The sequence below is a fragment of the Bos indicus x Bos taurus genome, chromosome 10 (assembly GCF_003369695.1).
Source record: "Bos indicus x Bos taurus breed Angus x Brahman F1 hybrid chromosome 10, Bos_hybrid_MaternalHap_v2.0, whole genome shotgun sequence".
NCBI classification, from domain to species: Eukaryota; Metazoa; Chordata; class Mammalia; order Artiodactyla; family Bovidae; genus Bos; species Bos indicus x Bos taurus.
The window spans coordinates 65,513,916-65,527,172 of record NC_040085.1 but is presented as its reverse complement, the minus strand read 5'-3'; positions in this window follow the sequence as shown (position 1 = coordinate 65,527,172).

Genomic DNA, 13,257 nt, shown 5'->3' with positions numbered 1-13,257 from the left:
ATTAGGATATAACATTGCATAATTTTTTTTCCAATTTAACTTTCTTTTTGCTTTCCTAATTGAGGTAATGTTTTTGTATTCCTGCATGTCTACATATTTTAAAAGAGCTGATAAAAATATATTTGTTCCCAGTTAGGCTAGTTAATCAGCCTATTTACAAAAATTTTCCTGAGCAACATGTAGAGTGAAAAAAGTCAGTCAAGAGTGGATTTTGTTTTATATCAGTAACTGGAATAGATGTCAGACAAAACCTGAAATTAAACATAGTGTTGGATTTAGCATGAAGCAGATAACAGTCTATCAAAAAAATAAGAAATTAAGTACTCTTGTGTACCAAAGCGTTTAAGTCAATAACAGAGGTAAACTTGAGGTCAGTGCTGTCATAAGTTCTATATTATAGATTCCAGATTATTCTTTGCTTTGGAGCCAAAAACACTGATGAACTTTGTATCTGCAACTTACCTTTTAAATGATCAAACGGCAGGTGGAAGAGAGCAGGAGGCAGCATTGCTGTTACACAGTAGAGAGGGAAAGAATAAACCTTGTTTCAACTGGTCCCCTGGGCATCTTTTAGTATTCTCCCGCCTAACTTGGCAGTAAAGAGTAAGTGCTCTGAGGGGAGCATAGTGAGCAGGGATTTCGCTTACACAGTAATGAAGGTCTGGGTCACCTGAGTAGGTAAGCCATCTAGATTAGCAGAAGTTCTAGCCAAGGGAGAGGGGGATTTGAGATGTGTTAGAGGAAGAAGATGCTGAATATTCACTGCAGCTCTCAGATCAACTGCTATAGTGGGATCACCCCACTAATGTTTATCCCATAAGTTTCCCAAGGGAAAGAGATCAACCAGAATCGCATGGAAGCTGTACCCGTATGGAACAAATGCTTTATACAAACCAACTGATTCCACTCCGTGGTGGGGGTGAACCGTGGTGGATGCTGTGACACCATGTCCAGATACCCGTTTCTAGACCAAATCACTCATTTCTTTAGCTGGCAGATGTGTTACCTATTGATGGTTCATAACTAATCCCTCCCCAAGATGAAAGGAATTGCTTTACCCAGGATATGCCCACTCCCAGGAGTAGCCTATATCCAACGCCTGGTCAATTTCATTGTTCAGTGCTAAGTCGTGTCCGACTCTGCGACCTAGTGGACTATAGCACGCCAGGCTCCTCCGTCCTTCACCATCTCCCGGCAGTGTCTATTGAGTCGGTGATGCTATCATGTCTCAAATTCATGCCTGTTGAGTCGGTGATGCTGTCTAACCATCTCATCCTTTGCCACCCCTTTCTTGTTTTGCCTTCAGTCTCTCCCAGCATCTGGTCAATATAAGGGTACAAAAATCCAGGCTTCTTACCTTAATTTGGGACAGCTCTGAAGGACCATCCCAGCTCTCAAGCTTCTGTGGGTTCTGCTGAGGCCATTCCTGAAATTTCATCACAGTTCAACTTCTTTCATCCATCCTGCTTCCTTAATGCCTCACAATCTTTACTTCTGAGAACAAAAATGTACTCATACTATACTATACAATAAACTTCCTACATAATGAATTTCTTTCCTGGGAAATATAATGTAACCTTTCCCTAATGTTTATTTTTCTTATTTTGACTCCTTTTCCATTTTTTTCCTTATTGGAATAGACACTTATTATGGATTTGACTTCTCTGCTTGTCATGTTTTGCCAAGAATACCATCTGCTCATTTACTGAATGTCCAGTTATTATCAAGTTAAGCCAAATAATATTACTTCTAAGAAAATTCAATTTACAACGAAATAAGTAAGACAGTTGACTAATATTCATGGAATTTGCTAGTCTTGTGACCACCCCAAACAACTGGCTTTATGAAATATTGGAGTTATTTTCTTTTTGCTGTTCATTTGTTATTGAAGTGTAAATGGTTTGCAATGTTGTGTTAATTTAAGGTGTACAACAAAGTGATTCAATTAGACATATGTGTATATACATAATATATTTCAAATTCTTTTCCCTTATAGGCTATTAAAAATATCGAGTATAGTTCCCTGGGTTATATACTAGGTCCTTGTTAATTATCTATCTTATATATAGCAGTGAGTATATGTTAATCCAGACTCCTACTTTATCCCCCTTCCTTTCCTCTTTGGTAACAGTAAGTTTGTTTCTATGTCTGTGGGTCTAATTATGCCTTGTCAATGTTTGTTTGTATCACTTTTTTAGATTCCACATATAAGAATATCGTATTTGTCTTTGTCTGGCTTACTTCACTTAGTATGATCTCGAGGTCTATCCATGTTGCTACAAATGGCATCATCTTATACTTTTTGTGACTGAGTCATATTCCGTTGTATGAATATGTACCACATCTTTCTTCATCTGTCAATGGATATTTAGGTTGTTTGCATGTCTTGGCTGTTGTAAAGAGTGCTGCAATGACCCTAATAACTATTTTAAACATTTGTGGAAAAGCGTATGTTTGTGACGGATTTTTATCAAAAATATGCTAGAAATATGCTATAGTTGAGTTTAACTAGTTTAGCAAACCTTAGTAAAACAAGTGTTAAGGTTTAACGAAAGAACAATATTTGGTAATTAGGTCTAAATCACTAGGAACGCATTCTAAACATTGCTATTTTAAAGTTGTGTTTTGATAAGTATTAATATATGTTCAGTCAAATCAAATAAACTGATTTAGTTCTTTTCATAATATTTGAAACTAATAAACACCAATATGATAGTGATCTCACTTTTCAAAATTTTTGATTTATCAGAAATTTTAGCTAAGCTTTGTAGTCATGAAACACATTTCTAGGCCTAAGGTTATATTTTTCAACCTCCTACTTTCCGTCTGTGTGCTGGGCTAAGTTGCTTCAATCCTGTCCGACTCTTTGCAACCCTGTGGACTGTAGCCCGCAAGGCTCCTCCATCCATGGGGATTCTCCAGGCTGGAATACTGGAGTGGGTTGCCATGTCCTCCTCCAGGGCACCTTCCCAACCCAGGGTAGAACCAGGGTCTCTCACATCTCCTGCGTTGTCAGGCAGGTTCTTTACTACTAGCGCCACCTGGCTTCCCTGGTGGCTCAGATGCTTTCAGTAGTTGGTTTAATTTGTCTAATTCCTTAAAAATGTTGAAAGTTTATTTCTCTAAATGAAAGATTTTATGTTAGATGACTTAAGCTTCATTTCACAACCACTTTGAAATTAACAAGGCCTGAGATATAGTAAAAAAGTAACATTGTAAAAGCTTTACAGCATCTTTGTTTTAATAGCTTTGATATTATCATTTATACACCATATGATTCACTCTTTAAAGTATACAATTTAGCGAGTTATGGTATATTCATAAACTTGTGCAACCATTATCACTAGCTGACTTTAGAACTTTTCATCACCTTCAAAAGAAACCCCATACACACACACACACACAAAAAAGAAACCCCATACCCATTAGCAGTCACTCCTTGCTTCTCTCTCTTCCAGCTTTTGGCAACCACTAACCTCCTTTGTCTGTGGATTGGCCTATCATGGACATTCCATTTTTATGGAATCATACAACACGAGTTTTGTTGTTTTTAATTTGGTGATTGGGTTTTTCACTTAGCATATCTTCAAAAAAATTATTTTATTGAAGTATAGTTTATTTACTGTGAATTTCTACTATATAGCAAGGTGATTCAGTTATACTTATATAAACATTCTTTTTCATATTCTTTCCCATTATGATTTATCACAGTATGTTGAACCTAGTTCCCAATACTATATGGTAGGACCTTGTTGTTTATCCACTCTATATGTAATAATTTGCAGCTGCTGATCCCCAACTCCCTGTCCATCCCTCCCCTACCACCCTCTTCCTTGGCCACCACAGGTCTGGTCTCTATGTCTGTGAGTCTATTTCTGTTTCATAGATAAGTTCATTTGTGTCGTATTTTAATATTTGTCTTTAGTATTTGTCTTTCTCTTTCTGACTTCACTTAGTCTGATAATCTCTAGGGCCATCCATGTTGCTGCAAAAGACATTATTTCACTCTTTTTATGGCTGAGTAGTATTCCACTGTATCCATGTGTGATACCTTCTTTATCCATTCATCTGTCTATAGACATTTAGGTTCTTTCCATGTCTTGGCTGCTGTAAATAGTACTGCAGTGAATATTGGGGTGAATGTATCTTTTTGAATTTGAATGACAGTGCTGTCTGGATATATGCCCAGGAGTGGGTCTGTAGGATCATATGAAAGCTCTACTTTTAGTTTTTTGAGGAACCTCCATACTGTTTTCCATAGTGCCTGCACCAATTTACATTCCCACAATGGTATAGGAGGGTTCCCTTTTCTCCACACCTTCTCCAGTTTTTCAAATGATGGTTATTCTAACTGGTGTGAGGCGGTACCTCTTTGTAGCTCTGATTAACATTTTTCTGATGATTAGCAATGTTGAACATCTTTTTATATGCTTGTTGGCCATCTGTATGTCTTCTTTGGAGAAACACATTTAGGTCGCCTGCCTGTTTTTTTTGTTTGTTTGGGTTGTTTGCTTTTTTCTTGAGTTCTGTGAACTGTCTGTGTATTTTAGAAACTGAGCCCTTGTCGATCCCATCATTTGCAAACATTTTCTCCAGTCTGAAGGTTGTCTTTCGATTTTACTTGTGTTTTCCTTTGTTGTTCGAAAGCTTGTATTTCACTTAGCATTTGTTGCTGTTGTTCAGTTGCTAAGCCGTGTCCAGCCCTTTGTGATCCCATGGGCTGTAGCACACCAGGCTTCCCTGTCATCCACTGTCTCTGAGAGTTTGTCCATTGAGTTGGTGATGCTATCTAACTGTCTCATCCTCTGCCACTCCCTTCTCCTTTTGCCTTAAATCTTTCCCAGCATCAGGGTCTTTTCCAATGAATTGGCTTTTTGCATCAGGTGGCTCAAGTATCAGGACTTCACCTTATTTTCAAGCTTTATCCATGTTATAACGTGTCAGTACTTCATTTTTTTTATTGCTTTCCCCTTTTATTGCTGAATAACATTCCATTGTATGGATATTCCATATTTTGTTCATTCATCAGCTAATGAATGGGTTGTGTTGTTTTGTGTTGTTTTGTTCCCACTTTTTAGCTATTATGAACAATGCTATTATTAATGTTATGAGTTTTATGTGGATATATGTCTTAGTTTCTCTTAAGTATACACCTTGGAGTGAAATGTTGGTTATACAGTAACTCTGTTTAGTACTTTGAAGAACTGCTAAATTTTTCCGAAGTGCTGCACCATTTTCTATTTTCATCAGCAGTGCCTGAGGGTTTTGGTTTCTCCATGTTCTCCCCTACACTTGTTATGGAGTATTATTTTAAATATCAGCCACCTAGTCAGCATGAAGTGGTATCTCAGTGTGGTTTCGATTTGCATTTCCCTGGTGGTTAATAACGGTCCTGTGAAAGATAATGAAGGAAAAAAAATGGATGTTTAACTTGGAAAAAGGAAGATTTTGGCAGGAGAGCCTAATAGCTGTCTTTAAGTGTTGGAATAGAGAGAATTTTATTTATTTACAGATGGACAGAGAGGTGATGTAAAATAGTGAAATTTAGCTCTGTGTAAATGCAAAGTCTAATGAACAGATTGAACAGGGAAACAGTAGGTCCCCATTCCCTAGGGATGTACAAGCAGATGGTGTAGAAGGATTCTGTAAGGGCTGCTCGAATATGCTATGGTTTGTAAACCTGTGTGCAAATTCACAAAGTGTGTCGTGGTTATTTTTTTAAACCATACATGGATAATCTTGGCAAGAACATTGTTTCAAGTCAAGCTGTTGTTGTTCAGTTGCCCAGTCGTGTCCGGCTCTTTGCAACCCCATGGACTGCAGCACGCCAGGCCTCCCTGTCCCTCACCAACTCCTGAAGTTTGCCCAGATTCACGTCCATTGCATCAGTGATGCCATCCAGCCACCTCATCCTCTGTCGCCCTCTTCTTCTTTCCTCCATCTTTCCCAGCATCAGAGACTTTCCCAATGAGTCGGTTATTTGATCAGATGACCAAAATACTGGAGCTTCAGCTTTAGCATCAGTCCTTCCAATGAGTATTCAGGGTTGATTTCTCTAAAGATCGACTGGCTTGATCTCCTTGGTGTCCAAGGGACTTTCAGGAGTCTTCTCCAGCACCACAGTTTGAAGGGATCAATTCTTCGGTGCTCTGCCTTCTTTCAGTCCAGCTCTCACAACTGTACATGACTCCTGGGAAAACAATAGTGCCGACTATGCTTACATTTGTTGGCAAAGTGTTATCTTTGCTTTTTAACACACTGTCTAGGCTTATCATAGCTTTCCTTCCAAGGAGCAAGCATCTTTTGATTTCGTGGCTGCAGTCACTGTCCACAGTGATTTTGGAGCCCAAGAAAATAGAATCTGTCATTCTATTTTTTTCCCAACTATTTGCTGTGAAGTGATAGGACCATATGCCATGATCTTAGATTTTTGAATGTTGAATTTTAAGCTAGCTTTTTCACTCTTTCTTTCACCCTCATGAAGACACTCTTAAGTTCCTCTTCACTTTTTGCCATTAGAGTGGTATGATCTTCATAGCTGAGATTGTTGATATTTCTCCTGGCAGTCTTGATTCCAGCTTGTGCTTCATACAGCCTGGCATTTTGCATGATGTATTCTGCATATTAAGTTAAATAAGCAGGGTGATGATATACAGCATTGAAGTACTCCTTTCCCAATTTTGAACCAGTCCATTGTTCCATGTCAGGTTCTAACTACTGCTTGTTGACCTCATACAGGTTTTTCAGGAGGCGGGTAAGGTGGTCTGGTATTCCCATCTCTTGAAGAATTTTCCACAGTTTATTGTGATCCACACAGTCAAAGGCTTTGGCATAGTATATGAAGCCGAAGTAGATGTTTTTCTGGAATTCCCTTGTTTTTTTCTGTGATCCAATGGATGTTGGCAATTTGATCTCTGATTCCTGTGCCTTTTCTAAATCCAGCTTGTACATCTGGAAGTTCTTAGTTCATGTACTGCTGAAGCCTAGCTTGAAGGATTTTGAGCATCACCCTGCTAGCATGGAAAGTGAGTGCAACTGCCTGATAGTTTGAACATTCTTCAGCACTGCCTTTCTTTGGAATTGAGATGAAAACTGACATTTTCCTGTCCTCTGGTCATTGCTGAGTTTTCCAAATTTGCTGATAGATTGAGTGAAACACTTTGACAGTATTATCTATTTGAAATAGTTCAGCTGAAATTTCATCACCTCCACTAGCCTTGTTTATAGTAATGCTTCCTAAGGCCCACTTGACTTCCGACTCCAGGATGTCATATTCTAGGTGAGTGACCACACCATCATGGTTATCTGGGTCATTGAGACTTTTTTGTATAGTTCTTCTGTGTATTCTTGCCGCCTCTTTTTAATCTCTTCTGCTTCTATTAGGTCCTTAATGTTTCTGTCCTTTATTGCGCCCTTCCTTGCATGAAGTGTTCCCTTGATATCTCCAATTCTCTTAAAATCTCTAGTCTTTCCCATCCTATTGTTTTCCTGTACTTCTTTGCACTGTTCATTTCAGGCCTTCTTATCTCTCCTTGCTATTCTCTGGAACTCTCTGTTCAGCTGGGTATATCTTTCCCTTTCTCCCTTCCTTTTTGCTCTTCTTTTTTCCTTAGCTACGTGTAAAGCCTGCTCAGATAACCACTTTTCCCTATTGCATTTATTTTTCTTTGGGGATAGTTTTGTCACTGCCTCCTGAATAACGTTATGAAACCTGTCCATAGTTCTCCAGGCACTCTGTTTACCAAATCTAATCCCTGAACCTACTCATCACCTCCACTGTATAATCATAAGGAATTTGATTTAGGCCATACCTGAATAGCCTAGTGGTTTTCCCAACTTTCATCGATCTAATCCTGAATTTTGCAATAAGGAGCTCATGATCTGAGCCACAGTCAGTTCGAAGTCTTGTTTTTGCTGACTGTATAGAGTTTCATCATTTTCGGCTGCAAAGAATGTAATCAGTCTGATTACAGTATTGACCATTTGGTGTAGTCCATGTGTAGATGTCTCTTATGTTGTTGGGAAATGGGGTTTGCTATGACCAGTATGTTCTCTTGACATAGTATGCGGTATGTGCACTTGTGTGTGTGTATACATGTGAGTATGTATATATCTCAGTAACTACTTGTTATTGAAGCTCCAGTACTTTGGCCATCTGATGTGACAAGCCGACTGGAAAAGCCCCTGATGCTGGGAAAGACTGAAGCAGGAGGAGAAGGGGATGACAGAGGATGAGATGGTTGGATGGCCTCACTGACATGAGTTTGAGCAAACTCTGGGAGATGGTGGACAGGGAAGCCTGGAGTGCCGTAGTCCATGGGGTCACAGAGAGTCAGACTTGACTGAGCGACTGAATAACAATTACTTGTTGAATGAATGAATGGTGATGGTTCGTGGAAAAGGGATTGATGTCAGAGAACATAAAACTGCCTCCAAAATATGAAACAGAGAAAGAAGAGAAGTGTATGGACAGCTCTAGATAAATCTACTGTGATTTATTTGACTCCTGGTTTTCCAAAATGGAAATATAGAAAAGCCAGAATGCTGAGCTGAAATCATACAGAAGCTGAAACAAATTATATACTTAATAAACTTCCTGAAAGAATTCCAAAAATGTGCTTATTTACTAGCAGAGTTCAAAAAATGTAGTCATTATAGGGGATCCAACATCTTGCTATGGGAGCCTACTGGTTTTTTGTAAGCTTTAAAGTACACAGTCAATGTGTACAGTTTATGCAAATCTTGCCTTCAAAATGATATTTCAATCAATTTATAAGAGAAAGTTCTTGATCTCTTATTTCTCTTTTCTTCCTATTTTAAACTTTTTAATTTATTTATTTTTTCATTGAAGGATAATTGCTTTACAGAATTGTGTTGGTTTCTGCCAAACATCAACATGAATCAGCCATAGGTATACATATGTTGTGATCTCCCACCCACCTCCCTCTCCATCCCACCCCTCTAGGTTGATATAGAGCCCCTGTTTGAGTTTCCTGGGTCATACAGCAAATTCCCATTGGCTATATATTTTACATATGGTAATATATGTTTCCATGTTACTCTCTCCATATATCCAACCCTCTCCTCCCTGCCCACCTGTGTCCATAAATCTGTTCTTTATGTCTGTGTCTCCATTGCTATCCTGCAAATAATTTCATCAGTACCGTCTTTCTAGATTCCTTATATATGTGTTAGTATACAGTATTTGTTTTTCTCTTTCTGACTGACTTCACTCTGTATATTAGGCTCTAGGTTCATCCACCTCAGTAGAACTGACTCAAAATGGGTTCATTTTCATGGCTGAATAATATTCCATTGTATATACACACCACACCTTCCTTATCCATTCATCTGTCAATGGACATCTAGGTTGCTTCCATGTAGCTCTTATAAATAGTACTGCAGTGAATTTTGGGGTACATGTATCTTTTTCAGTTTTGGTTTCTTAAAGGTATATGCCTAGTAGTGGAATTGCTGGGCCATACAGTGGTTTTATTCCCAGTTTTTTAAGGAATCTCCATACTGTCTTCCATAGTGGCTGTATCAGTTTACATTCCCACCAACAGTGCAAGAGGGTTCCCTTTTCTCCACACCCTCCCCAGCATTTATTGTTTCTACATTTTTTTTTGATGATGGCCATTCTGACCAGTGTGAGGTAACTACTATCTCATGGTTTTGTTTTGCATTTCTCTAATATTGAGTGATGTTGAGCATCTTTTCATGTGTTTGTTGGCCATCTGTATGTCTTCTTTGGAGAAATGTCTATTTAGGTCTTTTCCCCACTTTTTGATTGGGTTGTTTGTTTTTCTACTATTGACTTGTATGAGCTGCTTGTATATTTTGGAAATTAATCCTTTGTCAGTTGTTTCATTTGCTATTATTTTCTCCCATTCTGAGTGTTGTCTTTTCACCTTTTTATAGTTTCCTTTGCTGTGAAAAAGCTAAGTTTAATTAGGTCCCACTTGTTTATTTTTGTTTTTATTTCCATTACTCTAGAAGGTGGATCATGGAGGATCTTGCTGTGATTTATGTCATAGTGTTCTGCCTATGTTTTCCTTGAAGAGTTTAGGAATTGTTCTAATTTCATTCTTTTACACGTAGCTGTCCAGTATTCCCAGCACCATTTATTGAAGAGGCAATCTTTGCCCCATTGTATATTCTTGCCTCCTTCATAAAAAATAAGGTGCAGAGGTGCGTGGGTTTATCTCTGGGCTTTCTATCTTGTTTTACCAGTCTATATTTCTGTTTTTTTGACAGTACCATACTGTCTTAATGGAGAAGGAAATGGCAACCCACTCCAGTATTCTTGCTTGGAGAATCCTATGGACCAAGAAGCCTGGCAGGCTATAGTCTATGGGGTTGCAAGAGTTGGACACCACTTAGTGACTAAAGAGAGAGAGAGATACTGTCTTGATGACTCTAGCTTTGTAGTATAGTCTGAAGCCAGGAAGGTTGACTTCCTCCAGCTCCATTATTCTTAAGATTTCTTTGGCTATTTGGGGTCTTTTGTGTTTCCATGTGACTTGTGAAATTTTTGTTCTAGTTCTGTGGAAAATGTCATTGGTAATTTGATAGGGATTGCATTGAATCTGTAGATTGCATTTGGTAGTATAGTCATGTTCACAATATTGATTCTTCCAACCCAGGAATGGAATCTCTCTCCGTCTGTTTATGTCATCTTTGATTTCTTTCATCAGTGTCTTATAGTTTCCTATATACAGTTCTTTTGTCTCCTTAGGTAGATTTATTCCTAAATATTTTATTCTTTTTGTTGCAATGGTGAATGGGATTGATTCCTTAATTTCTCTTTCTGGTATTTCATTGTTAGTATATAGGAATGCAAGTGATTTCTGTGTATTGATTTTGTATCCTGCAACTTTGCTAAATTCATTGATTAGCTCTAGTAATTTTCTGATAGTATCTCTAGGGTTTTCTATGTACAATATCATGTCATCTGCAGTGAATTTTACTTCTTCTTTTCCGACCTGGGTTCCTTTTATTTATTTTTCTTCTCTGCTGTCGCTAGCACTTCCAAAACTATATTGAATAATAGTGTTGAGAGTGGGAATCCTTGCCTTGTTCCTGATCTTAGAGGGAATGCTTTCAGTTTTTCCACCATTGAGAATAATGCTTGCTCTGTGTTTATCGTATTTGGCCTTTACTATGTTGAGGTAGTTTTCTTCTATGCCCATTTTTTGAAGAATTTTTATCATGAATGGGTGCTGAATTTTGTCAAAGGCTTTTTCTACATTTATTGAGATTGTCATATGGTTTTTATCTTTCAATTTGTTAATGTGGTGTATCACATTGATTTGTGTGTATTGACAATGAATCCTTGCATCCCTGGGATAAACCCAATTGATCGTGGTGATCTTTTTAATGTGTTGTTGAATTCTGTTTGCTAGAATTTTGCTTAGGGTTTTTGCATCTATGTTCATCAGTGATATTAACCTCTGATTTTCTTTTTTTGTGTGTTGTTTTTGTCTGGTTTTAATATCAGGGTGATGGTGGCCTCATAGAATGAGTTTGGAAGTGCTCCTTCCTCTGAAATTTTTTGAAAGCGTTTTAGAAGGATAGGAATTAGCTCTTCTCTAAATGTTTGATAAAATTCACCTGTGAAGCCATCTGGCCCTGGGCTTTTGTTTTTTGGCAAATTTTTATCAGTTTTGATTTCAGTGCTTATAACTGGCTTGTTCAAGATTTCTATTTCTTCCTGGTTTAGTCATGGAAGATTGAACTTTTCTAAGAATCTGTCCATTTCTTGCAGGCTATCCATTTTATTGCCATATAAAGTGTGAAAGTCGCTCAGTTGTGTCCAACTCTTCGTGACCCAATGGACTATACAGTTCATGAAGTTCTCCAGGTCAGAATACTGGAGTGGGTAGCCTTTTCCTTCTCCAGCGGATCTTCCCAACCCAGGGATTGAACCTAGGTCTCCTGCATTGCAGGCGGTTTCTTTACCAGCTGAGTCACAAGGGAAGAGTTGCTCATAATAGTCTCTTATAATCCTTCGTATTTCTGTGTTGTCTGTTTTAACATCTCCTTTTTCATTTTCAGTTTTGTTGATTTGATTCTTCTCTCTCTTTATCTTGATGAGTCTGGCTGAAAGTTTATTAATTTCATTTATCTTCTCAAAGAACCAGCTTTTAGTTTTATTAAACTTTACTATTTCTTTCATTTCTTTTTCATTTATTTCTGCTCTGATCTTTATGATTTCTTTCCTTCTGCTAACTTTGGGGGTTTTATGTTATTCTTTTTCCAGTTGTTTTAGGTGTCTAGTCAATGTTTTTCTTACCTACCTTTTGATGAGATAGAGTTGTATTGCTGTAGACCTCCCTTGTAGAACTGCTTTTGCTGCATCCCATAGGTTTTGAGTTGTGTTTTCATTTTCATTTGTTTCTAGGAATTTTTTAATTTCCCTTTTGATTTCTTCAGTAACCCATTCATTATTTGGAAACATCATTTAATCTCCATGTGTTTGTGGTTTTTATAGTTTTTTCTTCTTCTAATTGATATCTAGTCTCATAGTCTTGTGGTCAGAAAAGATGCTTGATACAGTTTCAGTTTTCTTAAATTTACTGAGGTTTGATTTGTAACCCAAAATGTGCTCTATCCTGGAGAATGTTCCACGTGCACTTGAGAAAAAAGTGTATTCTTCTGCAGTTGGATGGAATGTCCTGAAGATATCAAGGAGATCCATCTGGTCTGATGTGTCATTTAAGGCTTCTGTTTCCTTGTTAATTTTCTGTTTTGATGATCTGTCCATTGGTGTAAGTGGGGTGTCAAAGCCCCCTACTACTATTGTGTTACTGTCAATTTCTCCTTTTATGTCTGTTAGTGTTTGTCTTATGTATTGAGGAGCTCTTATGTTGGGTGTATAAATGTTTACAATTGTTATGTCTTCGTCTTGGATTTATCCCTTGATCATTATATAGTGTCCTTCCTTATCTCTTGTAATATTCTTTATTTTAAGGTCTATTTTGTCTGATATGAGGATTGCTGCTCTGGCCTTCTTTTGATTCCTATTTGCATAGAATATATTTTTCCATCCTCTCATTTTCAGTTTATATGTGTCTTTAGTGGATCTCTTGTAGACAGTATACATATGGGTTTGTTTTTGTATCCATTCAGACAGTGTCTTTTGGTTGGAGCATTTAATCCATTTGCATTTAAAGTAATTATTGATATATATATTCCTAGTGCCATTTTCTTAATTGCATGGGGTTTGTTTATATACGTCTTTTTCTTCTCTTGTAT